Genomic DNA, 19,008 nt, shown 5'->3' on the forward strand with positions numbered 1-19,008 from the left:
TAGGGAAGGACCTCCTCCCCTTCCCTCTGACCCTAGCCTATCAGATCTTATCAAGGCTGTTTACATAATCTCCCTCTGTGGCCCTGCAAGGCTGCTCCCCGCAAGGGGAGGTGGTTAAAGAGCTGGCTCCTGAGTTCATGTCAGAGGTAGCCCCTGTACCCCTTACTAGGGAAGCCACTTGGAAACTGATCAGCCAAAGGGCTTTCTTTGAAAAGGGGTTCTAGGTCCTTTCCATGCTTGGTCCTTGGTTGGAGTGTCTGTCTCTGCAGGCCTCCCTGGGCCCAGGTATTTTGTCTCTGTTTATCTCCTTGTGGAGATCCTGAATTCTCCATATCTTTCTATCTCCCTCTTCTTCCATAAGGATTCTAGCACTCTGCTCAAAGTTTGGCTATGAGTCTCACTATATTCTTCGATACCCTGGTTGGTAGCGTCTTTCAGATGTCCTCTCTGGAAGGCTCCTGTCTTCTGCTACTTCAGATATCTATCCTGTTTGACCGTCTCAATGAGGATTAAGCATCTTCCCTGGGGTCCTCCTTGTTGTTTAGCTTCTTTAGGACTGTAGATTTTAGTATTCTATATTAAATGGTTAATATCAACTTATAAGTGAGTATCTTTCTGGTTCTGGTTACCTCACTCAGGATGATCTTTTCTAGTTCCCACCATTTGCCTGTAAATTTCATAATTTCCATTTATCCACTTTATTGTTGCCAGTTTTGTTGTTTGTAGTTGCTGTTTCAATGATCATCTCTGATTCTGTCTCTGTCTCTCTGTCTCTCTGTCTGTCTCTCTCTATATCTCTGTCTCTTTTCTCCCTCTTACCCTTCATCCCTTCCTCCTTCTCTCTCTTTGTCTCTCCTTACCCACCACAAAATGTACATGTACTATAGGACCTGAGGAAGAAAATTTACTGAGAAGCTGATAGGCATATGGAGGAGCCTAGTCTAATGGGCACAGAGTAGTGAAAGTAGGGAGAGCTGGAAAAGGTGTCTCACTATCAGGTTACCAGGAGGGTCATCTGGCATTCAGAAGACATTTCATTCAGTTTATCATCTTCCTTGAGCCATTTCTTTTTGGACTTTTCCATCAAAGAAGCTGCAGTCTCTGATGAGAGTTGGGGTAGAGGTATTCTAGACACAGTCTGCCATAATTTATTATATTTTCCTATATGGTAAGTGGCTACAGAAAGTCATGCTGATAATGTAGAGTTTATTATATTTGGGGATACCTACAAGGAAGAACACTGACCATGTGATATGAAATCCAATAGACTCTATTCCTTTGTATAGTTACACTGTTCACTTCAGAAGCAGGTTTTCATCCATAGGCAAGAATTTTAGGAGACAAAATAAAGCCTTCTTAATCTTTCATACATATATAGATTCAAATGTGATATGCTAGATAAATGCTGTGTGCCAGACATCTACAGAAGTATTTCTCACCATACGTTCCAGAAAAGTAAATGCAGATGGTGGAGCATAAATTCAGCTCCCATTGGCTTGTTTTGAGTTGTGACTCAGGCTATCCACAGAATTATCCTAGTGGTTTTCCATGCTGTTCATCAAAGGATAGATTCCCAGCTCTTATTCTATATTCTAGCACATGTAATCCCCAGTGCATTCGTTAAACAAGGAAGTCTCTTCTTCATTCCTTTTTCTGTCTTACATGTATAATCTTAACTATCTCTCAACATTCATTGTTGTTGTGTTTTGGTTTTTTAAATAGGGGAAAAATATTTGTCTCATTTCTATACTAACTAGCTTCTCTGATTGCCTAGCACACATTACCTCAATGATTGTCTCTTAGGAAACAAAGGCAGAGGGCAGACAAATATCTGTGATCAAAAGGAAATGGAAGTCACTAGTAAGAATGGAAAGAGTTACTCAGGTACACTTAGTATAAATAATAAGAAAATAATACTCTATATTTTACCTTCTAGACAGCTGTAGCCTTCAGTTCCCTCACATCCTTGAAATGTTATCTGGTTTATCTCGGCAGCAAATGCCTGAGCCATTAAACTATGATTCTTGGCCTCTAATCAATGTTGAGGAATTTCTCTGTTGATAGTGGCATGATATTTTTTGTCAAGGCATTGCTGATTTTGGAGATATGGAAGTGTTTCTACAGGATTACCAAAGAAGCTGCTGCTTGAAGTTTTGTAAATGGAAAAGACATGGTTATGAATAAGGGTTTAACCATTAGTTCCATGTTTTTCTTAAGCCAGTCTATCCTGCTAATCTATTTGCCATATGTGATGTCACACATTGCAGAGTATGTGAAAATGCACCAACCATCAGGAGAAGAACTTTATTAATGTGTTAGCAATCCATCTTCTCTGTATAAGTGCATATCATGTATTTATTTGATGAACTGTGTAACCAGCTCATAGTATATATGTGGTTGGCTGCAAATGGCTTTTGCTGGTATTTGCCAATTTTCATGGTATCAATAACCCCTGCATGTCCTTTTTGTATATATGAAACAAATAAGAAATGAGGAACCAATTGTTTGTTACAAAGAAATGCCATGACACCGTTACTACTATCAATTTTGCAGAGAAACATGGAAGTGAAATTTATCAGAACCAGATTGAAATCATAGCATATCTAATTGAGAAACACATCCTCTATTTTGTAAGTTCTCATATTTTTCAAAACTAAGATTTGAGGGACTATTTCAGTTGTCCCATGAGCTAAACTCTGTGTTAATCTGCTATGAGATACAGGAGTTCCTGATGCTGGATAAATTGAGGAAAATACAGTTTTTGAGGGACCTAAGTTAATCTTGTGTTAGGAAACATGAAGTCCTGAATTTTACAAAACATTTTATACTCTGGTTTTTAGTTTCACTGACGGTTTCTACTTGAAACATCTTTATATCCATCAATATGATGACTTTTGGTCCAGATATCACATAAGCAGATGCACATCTACCCATAGGACCACTCCAAGTCCTCTTTACTGCACTGAACCCAGGTTATAGACTCTCAAGAACTCTTATTCCCCTTCAATTATCTTGGTTTACCCTTTTTGAATTCCTGAATTAATAATCTCTAAAGTACTAATAGTATAAAGTATTTGTCATTGGACAATCTAACATAGTCACTGAAAGAGGCAGTCAGCAAAATGTGGTCACCTAAACAAATAATATTATCCCATAGAATATTCTGATTAGTGGCAACTTGGCTTTACTCAGACTCATAACTAGTGTTTAATTCTGTGGCTCTGAAGACTTATGTCACACTCTAAAATTCATTTTTTCCACATATTTTGTGCACATTGACTCAACTTAATAGCATGCTCACCAAAAACTTGCTTGAAACTCCTCTATGATGATGTCTTTACTGAGGTATTTAATCCAAGTGGAAAATGTCTTCTAAGTGAGTACTTTTCATATTTTTATTTTAAATCTTAGTAATTTTATGTCATGTTTTCCAATTGGATTCTGTTAAGGTAACATTATGATGTCCTCTTTCAGAAAAACAAACAAATAAAATATTTAGCACTCAGTTTTTCTAGGTAGATGTCAACTGCATGAATATTTTCCAGCAAAAGTACTGATCCTGGTGTCATATATATTTATCTAATCTATAAGTTTGCTTCTTCTTGATCATCAGAAAAAAAAAAGAAGACCAAAGTGAAGAACGAAAAAAAAAAAAACACTACAACTTTTTCTAAGAATCTGAAGGGTATTTGGCCTACCTTCCTGGCATGTAGGACCTGTTTAAACAGAGCAAATACTTTCAACAGTTTCTCTTTGTGTCTACATGTTCAAGGTGCTTGAACCCTACAGAACCTATCCACCGTGCATGGAGGCATCTATTTCTACTCATGGTGAAGAACAATTGTAACCTATATATTCATGGTAGGCATGAAGGCAGACACTGAGCACACACTGTAAAAGCTGGCATCAGCAAAGTTTCTGATAAGCTACAATAGTAAAATGGTAGAATATCTATCTAATCTATGTAAAGTGTCTCTTGATACACTTTAGTTAGTAGACACATTAAAATATAATAAGAGAATCAGCATATAAAGGCAAAAGAGAAAAGGGACAAATTAAAAGTACTAGGAAGAAAATAAGTAGAGTTTGGTAAATGAAAAGAAAATACATAACTCTGCCACCACTACCACCACTACCTCCATATTCCAAGAGATTATGAAATTTCTGAGATTTATCCTTCCACACATAAACAAGATAACAGTCAGTGTATGTACCTGGACATGAGCTCCCTGCTTGGTTCTGCTGACCCTGAATTCTCTTTGGGAATTGGTCAGATTGTGTAAACAATCAGCCTACGTCTCAGCAGAGACATACCGATTTGGACAATCCCAAATCTTTTACTAACTAGAAATACACAGTCTTTGCAAAGGGATATAATTTTCTTTTTATACTGGACACCAAATAAGTACTTTATACTGCTGGGGATCCATGACCTCTATGAACACAATGACAAGGAGAGGTCTACTGAAAAATAAGGGGCATCGTCTGCACTTTTCCAACAGTTACCTTAATAGGCAGCATACAGTTCTTAACTACGTTTCCTGTGGGCAGATTTATAAGATAAACTCATGAACCTTGGAAAACTGTTCATTCTTTCTGTTTCAATTGACATTTTAGCAGAATGCTTGTCTTTTTCTAAACACATCATGTGAATTTCTTTTTCTTAAACAATGTAGAAATACATGGTTGGCCCATACTTTCAGAAAAAAATTAAATCTTACATATATTATATCAGTATGTCACACATATGACAGCTGGGCTATTACCCCCAAATACATTTATTCTGTTTAACATAGTAATTTCATTATTGTGGTGGAAATCCATACTTTTAAAGTACTTTCTGATGTGGCTGTATTTGATGCATGAGGAAAATGAGTATCACTTTGTTTCTTGACTTGCACCTTTCAACAACAGCAAAACTCATTTAATTCTGCCTTAAAGGAATGTGAGTTATTGAACAGTGTTGACCAGTACTATGACCATGAATTAATGAATCAAGAAACATTTCACATGTTATTTTGTAGTGCACTCCATTAAATTATAAGATGATTATAAACTAGTTCAACAATTAGACCTGGTATCAGTATCAACAAAAAGTATTTAAATATGCTGAGTGAGGCATGTCATGCCTGTTTTCACTGCATTCCTGAGAAGGATAAAGAAGTTCCAGGCCAATTGGGCTACACAGCAAGACACTGTCTTGAAAACAATACCAAGCAAAGGAAACAGTAAGAAAGGGTGCTTACTGTTCAGAATGAGCAATAGCCTCTGGTCACAGATAACTACAGGTTTAGTGGCTAGCCATGTACCTCAGTAAACACATGGAAAACTGAGCATGATGGTTCAGGCCTATAATGCCAATATTTTAGGTGGGTGTGTTAAAGCAAGAGCAATTACCAAAGTTTGAGAGATATTATGAACTCCATAGTGAGAACTCAATTTCAAAAAAAAAAAAAAAAAAAAAGGAAAGAAGGAAAAAAAAAACTGCTGTGCAAATTGGACAGGAAACATGTCATAAGATATTTTTCTTTTCTTTCTTAGTACTGTCAAAATCATTACTCACAAAAACTATTTAGGGTAAAATTTTCCATATAAGGAGAAATATAGCAGTTTGATGCCTCCAGGCCATGGAGTCTAGATTTAGATTTCTAGATTTCCTTTCTCATTAACACAATCTGTTTTGTTTTCACATCTAATGCTGAAAGATGCTAGAGTTAATTAATAGATTATTCTTATTTAAAACAAAGTTGTTACTGTTCCTCCTAGATCACGAGACCCTAAAGAGACCACCAGGAATGAAGTCCTTTGCAAAACACATGAGGATCTTTTTATTACAAGATATAGCTTGGGCTCACAGCCTCACCACTGTAGCAGTTGAGAGCAGAGAGCCTTGTGCTCAGGGTAGGTAGATGATTTAAAGATTTCAGTCCCTTCCAGCATGCCCAAAGCATGGGAATTCCTGCCAGTCCATTGGTTGAAACACAAAAAGGGATATTGCATTTTGAACGGCTTGGCCTTAGGAAAGCCTGTGAACCATTAATGGTCTGGCTTAATGGTTTGCTGTCCAAGGGGGGAAGGGTGATCTGGGCTAGTTTCCTAGCAACTGTATTTATAATGGGCAGGAAAATAATGCAGTAAGGCTATTTCCTTCCAGCAGATAGCTGGACATGTCTCCACCTGTCTGGGCTTTGTTCAGGCTTGTGCTTTAAACTTTAAATCAATAAGCCAAAAAACTAATTTTTAATTCTTTGGTCTTTCATTTCCCCCTTCCCATGATCATTTGAAGACCAAATCACGGGTCCTCTAGATATGACCACTGATGTTCTCCAGATTTACCTTTCTATAATGGGATCTGAGTTCCATTAACTGTATCTCTCCCAAGCATTCCTTCATGAAAGCCATCAAGCGATTTAAAATATAAGGCCCAAAGCTAAAAATAAAAATGAGTAGGGATCCCATCGGGGTGGATATAAGGGTAGTAAGCCAAGGAGAACTATTACACCAGGATTTAAAACATCCTCTGGAATCCTCTCTTTCCAGTGTCTCTCCAGGCTTTTAGTCTAGTTGCTACTCCAGCTAAGCAGGTCCTCAAGATAATAGCTAATGTCAGGGAACCCCTTTTGACTTACCATTTCAATCCTTTAGGTCGACAAAGGACAATGAATCTCTCTCTTCTGTAATTTCTTCAGGCTGACATTGGGGACCCAGGAAGGCCGAAAGGCTAGTCAAAAGCTATGCAGTGGGGTACTATCTAATTAGAAATATGGAGCTATCACATAGGCTGGACTGGTTTACTTCAGCTTTCAGCAAGTCCAGATTTCAGTTTGCAATCCATAGCTGATCCCTGGATAGAGTCTGTCAACCAGAAGAACTCTGTTGAGACAATTTTAGACTAGAGACAGAAGTTAAAATTTGTCTAGTAATTAGGGAAAGTGAGGAATCCCAAGACCAAGGGAAAACTCATCTGGTGTCTGTTTGAGCTATGCCATATCCAGGCCTCATGACTTTTTGATTTCCTGAAACTCATATGAATTTTAGTTTACAAAAGGATGTATGTTAGTGTCACCATTGTATTCAGATCCATATTTTATAAAAAAACAGGTAACAAGTGTCTACAAGACAGCAGGCATAGACTCATGCCATTAAGACCTAGTAAAAGCTATGGCTTTTGGGTCTGAGATATACACATTAGACAGATGTTTTTAGCATGATGAGAATGACCTTTAAGTCTATCTCCAGAAGATAATCAAAAGGAAATCAAAATCTCAAGCTTGTGACAAGATAATAAACAGTCAGTGCTCCATCAGCTTATCAGAACTCTGTTGAGCAATGTCATAACTCTAAACTTCTGAACTCCTATAACAACATAAGCACAACAATAGCATAGATTGGAGAAATCTGAAATATCTCCCATTTTCAATATGCCTTAAATTACTTTTTGTGTTATTACAATTTACATTCACTTATCTTAAAACACCTACTTAGACCCTCCAATCTTTCTTGAATTTACCAACTTTGAAACATTTTCCTAGACCCTCAAATTTTTATATCCTCATAACTCAAACTTTTAAATCCTCAGATCTTACATAAACATTATATCTTTCTATCTAGTTATTCACTGTAAGACATAGGCAATTAACATGTAGCCTATGAACAAGGCAAACCTGTTTGTCTTTTTAAATAAAAGAGCTAGTAACTAGTAGTTTTAACTAGCTAATGATTTGACCAATTAACTAACAGTGGGTCTAATTGTCTGCTCTTTAGCTGCAAAGCTACCATTAGCTTAGCTTACCCATCAATGTGAACAGAGACCTGAGAAAGATAAATTATAAGCTAAATAAATATACCAATCTATGTACCAATCAAAATGACAGAGAGATGACTAGTCAGTCCACCATGTAGAAATTGTTGCTGGATCCTGTGATCTTATGGCATCAAGACCAGAAGCAGTCTGGCCATCAGGCACAGAAGATGAGAGACTGTTTCTGTGGCAAAAAGAACATGTGAGACTGATATAAACTTGCCTTCAGCAATGTGAAATAATGACTCTCCAGGTGTCCACAGCTTTATCCACAGTTTAGGCTGGGCCCTAGTGGTGGGCCAGTTGGGGCAGCCTTACCCAGTGGTTAGCATACCAAAATCCAGAGTTGAAGTCCTCTGTCATTGTGCCCAAACCTTTATGGAGACCATGGGGAGCTACTGCCAGGAGCTACTCTCTATCATAATAAGCTTACACATGTTAAAATGCCATATTCTTCAGATCTCTGACAAGCTTGAGGGCCAGAATATGAGTTACTCTTTGTCCATCTATAGTTATCTACTCTACATTACATCTTGTAAGACAGAATGCCATTCCAATTCTGGCATATTCCTTAGATAAGTGTTTTAGGACTATATCTATTTCAAGTCAATTTATGTAGGCAAACTTTGTAGTTACCCATCTGAAGCTTAACCTTAAAAACATAAACAAGATACTAAGTAAAGCTCAGTCTTATAACCAACTGAACTAATATATTTTAGTTCAGAAATATATTTAAAGTTATGTATTTCTGAACTAAAATATATTAGTTATAAGCATAACTAATGGTTATAACCATTAGCATAACTTTAAATATATTTCTGAACTAAAATTAAAGCAAAACTTCTAATCAGATATAGTTCATAGAAAGGCTAGCAAATCTTGATCCTACCATGTTGCATTAAAACTGAACAGCAAAAAGCTTAAAGGACAATTGTTTCCCTTTGCACTAAACAGGGAACTAAACATACCTGGAATCCCTCAACAAAGATGGCGGTAAAACTATAGCTCTATCCTCTATATCCCTGAAACAACATGGCAGCTATCCATATGTTGTTACAGGCTATGGCCAGCAATTTAAACACAGCCATTAGGTGTCACTGATTGTTATGCTCTTTCCCACAGTATAGCACTGTGGAGCATTTGCAGTTTCTCACAACCAAGTTTTAACATTGTAATCAAATAAGTCTTAGAACTAACTGCATAACAGAACAGCGTAGAACAATTTTAAACTGAACTTGAACTATTCTGGCAATACCAAACCTATTGGTCAGAAAGAAAGCGCACTAATCCATTCATTCAGGAACTGACAGACAGGCACACACTTCAAAACAGCCTGTTAATCTGAATAGACCTTCACAAACTCAGGCTGAATCACACATACAGCATGTCACAAAAACACAACCCTCAAATATATATATATGTATATAAAATCCATAAAGACATTATTATGAAATACCTGATAAACTGTAAAATGTCGCATAGCCTTACACACATTTCTAGAAGAAATCTGTTTTTGCAATATCAAAATAAAGTACCCATTTTAGGAGTGAAATCACAAAGCATAACCATAATTTTAAAAGTCAAAACCAAATTTTACCAGCGCAAACAATTCAATCTCTAAAATCAATACAAATTTAAAATGAGCCTTGTCTTCTTAATCTAAAAAAAAAAATACTGTAAAAACCAAAATACATTACTACTAAGAGGTTCTGTAATTTTTTACTTTGCCCTGTCACAAACCACATGCCAATTTCATGATGGCAGATTCATATCACATAGCAAGTCACATGGTTGCTATTTAAAAACATTTGTGCTTCTATAGATCTTACAAACATATATGCACACACATATATGTTCTAAACAAGAGTTTGAATTTAAACTTTTAACATATCCAATAACTGTTAATCTATAAGCAAAACATACAGAGCATATTAACCATTTAAGATCAGTCAGAAATAAAAGTGTAATGGCCATACATATACTTAAACAGACATGGAATCCCACCGTCTACTTTCCTCTCTGGGCTGCTTTTGGCTTCCATGGCAGGGAAGCCATGGTGGGTGTCTGTGAGTCATCTGTGAGTCTGTGAGTCTGTGAGTCTGAGCTTTTGGATCCACTTCTGTTTCTAATTGCGGAACAGCTACACATCAATTAGATCATCCACCATTATCAAGCAGGCTTTATCCCAGGGATGCAGAGATGGTCAAAATATGAAAATCCATCAATGTAATCTATCATACAAACAAATAGAAAGAAAAAAAACAGCATGATCATCTCATTAGCTGTAGAAAAAGCCTTTGATAAAATCCATCCTTTTATGACAAAAGTATTACAAAGATCAGGAATGTAAGGTCCATCTCTAAACATAACAAAAGCTATGTACAGCAAGCTGATACCCAACATCAATTTAAATAGCATGAAACTAAAAGCAAATCCACTAAAATCAGGGACAAGACAAAGCTGTCAACTCTCTCCATATCTCTTTAATATAGTATTTGATTTTCTAGCTAGAACATTATGACAGCAAAAACAAATCAAGGGACTACAAATTAGGAAGGAAGAATTCAAGGCATCAGTATTTGCAGAAGATAGGACAGTATGCATGAGTGACCCCAAAATTTTCACCAGAGAACTCCTACAGGTGATAAACAGCTTCAGCAAAGTGAGTGGCTGAATTAAATAAAATAAAAGATGAATTAAAAGAAATCAGTGACCCTCTTATATATGAACAATTAAGGCTCCTACACCCTTTACAATAGTCATTAATAATAGAATGTATCTTGGTGGAACTCTAACCAAGCAAGTAGAAGACCTGTGTGACAAGAGCTTCAAGACTCTGAAGAAAGAAATTGAAGAAAATATCCGAAGATGGAAAGATGGTCCCATGCTTGTAAATTGGTAGAATTAGCTTAGTAAAAATGTTAAAATATAAAAATGCAAAAATGGCCATCTTACCAAAAGTAATCTACAGATTCAATCAAAACACCAGCACTGTTCTTTACAGACCTTGAAAGAACAATTCTAAACTTAATATGTAAAAACAACAGCTAAAACAATCCAATACAATAAAAGAACTTCTGGAGGCATCTCCATCCCTGACTTCAAGCTACACTGCAGAACAATAGTACTGCCATAGTTCATGGCGCTAGTATAGATATAGACTGGGTGATCAATGAAATTGAATCAAAGATCCAAAAATAAATCCATATACTTATGGTCACATGATTTTTGACAAAGGAGCCAAAACCACACAATGGGAAAAAAAAAAGACTGTTATACATAAGAGCCTTATCAGAGTTGTCCTCTGAGAGGCTCTACCCAGCAGCACCTTACAACAGATGGTGAGATTCACAGCCAAACATTTGGTGATGCTTCGGGAGTCTTGTGGAAAAGTGGGAGGAAAAAAAAAAAAAAAAGGACCTGGAGGTGACAGGAGGTCCACAAGAATAAAAACAGAGCCAACTAACCAGGGCCCAGAAAGTCTTGCTGAGATGGAAAGATCAACCAAAGCCCTAGGCCCCCTACAAAGATGTAGCAGATGGATTCAGCTTGGGCTTCATGTTGGTCCACTAGTAGGGGAAGTGGGGACTGCCTCAGACAAGGGCTCTCTTGCTAGCTAGCCTTTAGATTACTTCCCCTGTCAGGATCCCCTTCACAGACCACAGGGAAAGAGGACACACTCAGTCCTGATGCAACTTGATGAGTTGAGGTAAATGGAAAAGGGAGCTCCACTTCGCTGAGGAATAGGCAAGGGAGGAGTGGGAAATAGTGCTGGGAGGGGAGAAGGGATGGGGTTACAAGCAGGATGAGCTGAGGTAAATGGAAAAGGGAGCTCCACTTCGCTGAGGAATAGGCAAGGGAGGAGTGGGAAATAGTGCTGGGAGGGGAGGAGGGATGGGGTTACAAGCAGGAAGTGAAGTGAATAAAAATAAATTAATGAAAACAAATAAATAATAAATTTTAATAAAAATAAATACTGAATAATAAATTTTAAATATTTGAAAGAAACTGTTTACAAATAATGATAAATGATAGTGTAGTATTAGAAACATTTATTCTAAAACATAAGAAAAATAAACTTGTATTGTCATAACACGTATCTAAAAGTGTCTAGAGAAAATTGACCAGAAGAAAGTGTATTAAAATATAAGGTCTTGTTATTTAAGAAGGTAGAAGTATTTTCTCTTTGTTTCAATATTATTTTTTTTCTCAAAATTTTTGCAATTGTAAGTATTAATTTATGAAAACAATATTTTTATTCAAAAATGTTCTTTAGAATTATTGATTTTAATAGTTTTGTCATTTTTGAGCCTTCACACATGATCATGGTATTTCTATCACTCAGCCTCCTTCTCCCCTCCTAAATGTCCCCAAAATTCATGATCTCTTCCTTAATTATAATTATTATTATTATTACTGAGCCTTTTAGGTATGCTCCTAAGTACATATATCCAGAGCTGACCAGTTGGGATTTATTTAATTTTATTTCTTCACTTTCAATTATGTCTTAAAAATGGTTTTCTTTCTTTGCTATTGTGAGATATTCCCTTTCATATCTTACTTTTTGTCAAACACATCTCAAATTTATTTATAGATCTGAACTCTTGTCATTGCACTTTTGTCTTTCTTGTTGCCTTAGTACTACTAGTACTGGCCCTTCTCCTCTTATGTAATATGGTTCCACCAGTTGCACTCATAATCAATTTACTATCTCCTGGCCTTTGACATTCTCTATTGCTAAGGATGGAAAGTTAAGTTAGTGTCAAGGAAAAAGATCACTAATTGTTTTTTTTTCTTAACTTCTTCAAATCTGCTCTCACAAAGATCTTTTACAACAATAAAAGTTGTGTTGGACATCCAACTTCTTTTGATTTCCTATATATCTATATATCAAAGGGCACAGTCAGTGGGTTCTTTCACCTGTCTTGTGCTTGGAAATCTAGTATATCATTCTCCTCCTTTCCTTTCTCTTGCTGTTTTACTCACTCTCCTTTACTTGCAACTTTGTGTTCTTGAACATTATTGTGAGGCTGAACGTGTTATCATTCTCCTTTCAAGTCCTTCCAAGTAGTCCTTCCAAGTAGTTGAACACAGTACTGCTCTTTTTCCCAGCCATGTGACTTTGAATAAATACCTAAGCCTATATCAACTCCTGTGGTCCAGATGCAGCGAAGAGTGTGTGATTGTCTGAATATGCTCCAGCTCTGATATTCAGAGTTTCTGAGATATTAACAGTCCTCTCTCAACCTCCCAAAGTCTTTGAATCTTCAAAATTTCAACTGCAATGTCATCATCACCCCCAACTCTTCTAACAGCTCTACTAATTGTATCCCACCTACAGTTAGATTAGGGGTTTCTTCTGTTCTGGGTCTTAATCTCTATATTGTCTCTATAATTCTCCACATAACTCCTTACACTTTTCTCCAGCCCAGGCTGTTAGTTGCATTATGTTGGCATAGTCATATCCCAGGGTCTTTTCAACTATCCAGGAGGCGGCACACAGTCTGCTCAAAAGTGAATTAGTGAATAAAAAACCAAGAAGAGACTTGCAGGAAGGATTATTTAATATTACTTTAAAGTAAATATGTTGAAATAAAATATAAATAATATTTAATTAGTCCTCCCTTGCATGGGTATGACATGTTTACACTGAGGTTACTGCCATGGTCAATGTAAAGTCCATCATACAGTACATGGTCCACGATATCTTGAAATGGCATCCCCTCTATCACCCTAGAAGAAAAGATTATGAATTTCATGGTTATCTGATACAGGAAGAGAAAACAGTTAAACATTTAAAATTAATATGAAATATATTTGATTTAAAAAAGAATAATTTGATCAGAAAACAATAAATCTACATAAAGGAAGGCCATGTAATTACTGTTCACTTTCAGAAAGCTCCTTGAATTGGGACTCACATCCAGCTAAATCTATCTGAATTAGAGACAGCTGTTCAATCCAAACATTGTGCAGCATACAGAATCAGATTGAGTGCTTGAGTGTCTGCACCCCAGGAAATTGATTTGACGACTATGTCAATTACTTCTGGCACCAAGCTTTCTGTGGGTTGCATTACAACTGCTCCTTTGGTCAGCTGTGACTGTTTCTCCATCCCTTCACGCCTATTGTTTTAGATTTATTTACTGCACCAGTAGTCATAAATTATAGACTTTTTTCCTATACCATCTGGAAACTCGGGTGTCATTGTTTGGGTCACTTTGATTACATGCCCTTATTCTCAGCTACTGGCAAGGATGTTTTATCTTGAATTATTAAGAAAAAAACTTTTATGTAAGCTGACTTACTTATGAGCAACCATGTCACATTCCATGTGTTTATTTCACAAACACATAGCTAAATAAAATTTTGAAAGTGTTTCTTCTAACACCACTAAAATTGCCCATTTCTATGATGCTAATTTTTTATACTTCACAAGTCCCTTCCTCAATTTTCTTGTTAGCCTATTGCATACTTCCATTATTGTCATAAAACCAGGTTTCACAGAGTGAACATCTTTTTGTACCTGGTATTGAAATTTAAATTTCCCAATATTATTACCTAGTCTCCATTTCTATCTAGAATTTCCTACTCTGTACTGTGAACCTAAAATTAGGATTCAAGAGCAGTCATTAAAAATCTAGGTAGATAGACACCTTTCAACTTATTTTTAGTCTAGTACTCAGTACTCTAACACCTAGGGTTAATTATTGTAACACTTTCCCATACACTTTCTACAACTGCCTCGGCACTGTTTTTCTCTGGTAAAAGGACACTGATGATTACCTACCTGGATAGACAACATCAGCAAACTGTTCTCATTTTGTGCAGATGGCTCACTGGCAGCCCAGATCAGATCTGAAACTGCTACCAAGCAGTTTCTATCCAGAGAAGCAATTTGAAGATTGAAATTTTGTTGAATTTCTCAAGCCACAGCTGCTTGCTTCTGACATCTGCTTCAGCGTTTTGGAGCAGCCAATGACTTAATTTTCCCCTAACAACCTCAAGGTTGAGTTTTGTGTGGCTTTGTTCATTACTACTGAGTCCTCCAAAGTTTCCTTCATCTAGATATGCAATAATCCACATTAGAGTATTGAAAGCTGAAGCCTGCCTATTCTTTTTTTGCTTTTAAAACATCAACTGTCATCTTAATTAAAATGAGAATCATCCCATTTTCGTTAAAATATTTTCTTATACAAGATATTTCATTATCATTAGTGGGTAACTACATAAGATTGAAAGTGGATTTTCTTTATAAACAAAGAACAAAAATTCCCTCATAGGTCTTTTGTAGATAGAGGAATGCTATATGATTGCTTCTTTACTCAAGTGATCTGTTAGAAAGGCTGTTTGTCTATGGAGAAAACATAATATTTGTGGTTTCACTAGCTCTGAATCTTGTTATACCAAATTCCGTATTTTTGACCACAGTACAAAGCTCCTTACTCTGACTTCAAGTCTTAGCATACTACTTATGTTATTTCAGATACAGTATGCTCCACAAAAACCCAAATAAGATGCCCTAGAAGATATCTGAAAATTGGAAAACCTGTTTGTCTCCTCACCAATACCTTTTCCGGATGAAAATACAACCACCACCATGCCAAACAGTGGAGCGAACATTTGAGGTGGTTGGACATTTTAGCCTCTTCTTGTTTTTAAATGTTTTCTTAATCTTTTAAATCAAAAGCTCTGGTGTCCTTAACATATCATAGGAATTCTGGGTCATACAGCTAACAAACCTTTCAAGAAAGCAAAGAAAAATACTCCCAAAGAACAATGTTTCACTACCTAAAGGCATCATAAAATGCACACTATTTTTCCTTTGTATTACTGGAGTAAATATCAGCACAGTCCTACTTCTCTGCTTTTAAAGAAAAAAAATGTCATAAAAGATGCTGTTGGCAAGGTGTAATATTACTTTCCACCTGTCCCTGTGTTCTCATTCTTCCCCTTCTTTCCTACCTGTTACAGAATTTGTTCACACATATGAGTCATGAAAATGTGAACAGATGTTGCTTTGGTCCGAAACAGAAGCTTCCTTGTTTGTTTCCTGTATGCAGTTTATTTCATTGGGCTATTTTGAGAAAAATAATCAGAATATCTATATCTAACAGTTCCATACTTACCAGGTCCTTATATTTTGCCAAGTTAAAAAAGAGACAATACCATGTAGTAGTGGTATTAAATGACTTTTGGCAATCGGGTTGTGTTTCCTATTTTCACTACTGGAGATAATGTGGGAAAACCAAGAAAGATAAACTTATCATGGTGTAATCTGAATAGAAAGTGAGTGTTTGGGTCACAAGACTTGCAGCAGTAGAACTTAGGAACAATACCATGTACAGGAAAAATAGTTTCCTCATATGCAGAATACTGAAAGCATAACTTTTTGTTTGTTCATCTTGTATTGTTTTATGTTCACCCAAATGAAAGAATGACAGTGTTTCAAAAACAAAACCAAAGCATTGATTGCTGGTAAACCTAAAACGAGCAACAATAATAAATAAATAAATAAATAATGAAAAGAAAAAAAAGGAAAGAAAAGTGACTCAGAGATACATCAAGGAAACTAACATTCTAATTCTGTTCAATGTTTTACTGAGATTACTATTGCATGGCAACGCATAAAAGAGTTAGACTCACTGCATCAGTACTAATCTTGGTACCTTTAGAGGTCATACCAGTCATCTTTTATTCATGTTGTCATTGGCAATGAAAGTTATGTTAATAGATCTGTGTCAGGCACTCTGAGAAATAAGGAGAGGTGGGACATAAATCCCAGATCACAAGCCCATCTATAATCCCAACTGGCAAGATGAAGCTGCACCAAACAAGGGCAGACAGCCACTTCTAAAGCTTTGTCTGTTGTCCCTCACATGGCCAAATGGCAGTCAAATCTCAAAGGGCCTATTCATTCACCTTCCCATTCATTCATTCACTCACTCATTCATGCCCATTAACAAAACACAAATGCTAAGAGGAAGTTCTCATATCAACCTTTTTCATCTTAAGACATTTTACACCATTACAAAACTTTACAAACCATATTTTTGGCAGGTTTGTGTTTAGAGAAGTGTGAAAAACATTAAGCATTTTATATAGTTTGTAAGAACATTTAAACATTGACTCATCATAAAACAACATTTTTTTTTCTCACTTCAGCAGTTTAGCAACTTCTACCATCTCAGCTTGAATTATTTTGTCTCTGGTTCTTTCTGCATCATATTATGTTGTGAGATATCGCTCAGAATGAGACATTTTAATGCATTTCATAAAAATATTATTGTTTTCCTTTATTGTGCTACATATACTATATACATGTATATATAATTATGTACACATCTTTAAATAATTTACAGAATTATACTTCAAACTAGAGTGCATTATTGACTAATATTTCAAAGATATAGAAACCATAATTTTAGATGCCACTAAGTACAGACAGTCTTATATCACTGTGTCTGATTATAACCTCTGACTATATTTAATTAATGAAGTAAAGCACAGCTTTTTAAATCGAAAGATTATCATACATCTACAAAACAGAGAAATTTATTTTGAATTTTTAACCAAAAGACTTGAAAGTAAAGCTTAAAAGATATTTTACACAGAACTATTAAACCTTTAAAAGTTCCAGTAGGCCAATGTATATGAATAATGTGGGACCTGAATTCATGTCACAGTTGACAAATCTCTGTATCCAAATTATTACCATTTATAATATAAATAAAAGTCAGTAAGTATGGAAAGCACATAGAAGCAGATACTGAGAATGACAGAACCATGCTTGTCAACAACAGTTTTAAAACCAATGTGCTTAATTAAAAAAGTGAAGTCAATTAAAATCAAAATAACAGTGCAGCATGTACAATGGTGGAATAATCATTAGGCCATACTGAATAATGGAAGAGTATAGAATTTTTTTAATGGAACAGCAGGGGTGATACATTATACAAAACAACAATCTAAAACAATATGACAATTGAATTACTTCAACCCCATTAGGCAGGTGCAAAGGAATAATTAACATGAGTTTTTCCAATGAAAGTGGGAAAATAAAACTTTTTTTCTTCTTTAATAACATTGAAATTTACGCCTTTAACCAGCCTTGCACTAAATAAGGTCTATGAAAGCCAAATCTATGATTTTTTTAAAAGTGTCAATAAGGGTTTCTCTTTACTACCTAAATAAACTGAATAATATAGGGTTCTGTATGGTAAATGTAAACTTTTAGGATCTACTATGTCTGTGTGTTTTGCTTTTCATTTTTACAGCTTGCCAAAAAAAAAAAAAAGACAAAAGATTTTGAATAGTTTTTGATGGTCTGATATAATTCAGGTATAAAGAGTATCCCTCAAAGCCCTAGGCAATATTAGTTACCTTGTTTCCAGCTGAAATTAAAACAACAAATTGTGTCCTCCATTTTAGAGGGAAAGTGCCTACTAACTCAAATGCCAATCAATGAAAATTAAAGCAACTTCATATTTTCTCATTGATAGCAAAGAGTTTAATAATGCTTTAGTATGTGGGTTTTTTTTGGGGGGGGGTTGTTTGTTTGTTTGTTTTGCCAAAAATAAAACATCCTTTTTTAAAATACATGAGATGGAAATCTTACTTTTGTCTCTCCTGGCATCTATTTAATTTTAACTTTGATGAATGGTTATGCATATAAAATAAACTTCTCCTTTTATTTCATTATCATTAAGGAATTAAACCAAACATCCTTCATCCTTACTGGTCCATTTAGTTTAGATAGCTCTGAATCACTGACTTTTTAAGAAACATTCATATGATAGTGTTTGGGTTTGGTAAAGATAATCGCTTGTCCTTATTTTGTATTTCTAGCCTCAACAAATTTTGCTAATGAGGTCTCATTAATCCCTCCGCAGTTTCTAACAAAATTTTTGCCTCCTCATTTTTAAAAGAAAAAGGATGATACAAACTTGATTGTGCAATAGGTAGAAAAATTCTGAAGTTCAGCTGTAGAAAGGGACAGCACACACACAAATAAATAAATAAAACATTTAGTAATACCAATGAATCATAGCAGATATTAAGCCTTTAAAATATACATGTTAGTGTTTGGATAAAATATTAGGTGTTTATGCCAAGAAACTAATGGAGAAGAATCTTAGAAAAGAAATGGTCATCATTAAACATATGGAAAACATATATTAAAGGTGAAAATGCCCCCTTTTTCAGAA

General features: G+C 35.6%; 1 long non-coding RNA gene across 1 annotated transcript in view; it reads right to left on the bottom strand.

Annotated features, from left to right (window-relative positions):
- LOC132654727 (uncharacterized) overlaps nt 1-19,008 on the bottom strand; it is a 341,596-nt gene that overhangs the window by 229,976 nt on the left and 92,612 nt on the right. The window contains exon 2 of the long non-coding RNA XR_009592424.1: nt 9,806-10,032. This is a non-coding gene — a long non-coding RNA (uncharacterized LOC132654727). The remainder of the gene's footprint in view (nt 1-9,805; nt 10,033-19,008) is intronic.

Source organism: Meriones unguiculatus, chromosome 6, assembly GCF_030254825.1.
Source record: "Meriones unguiculatus strain TT.TT164.6M chromosome 6, Bangor_MerUng_6.1, whole genome shotgun sequence".
NCBI lineage: Eukaryota > Metazoa > Chordata > Mammalia > Rodentia > Muridae > Meriones > Meriones unguiculatus.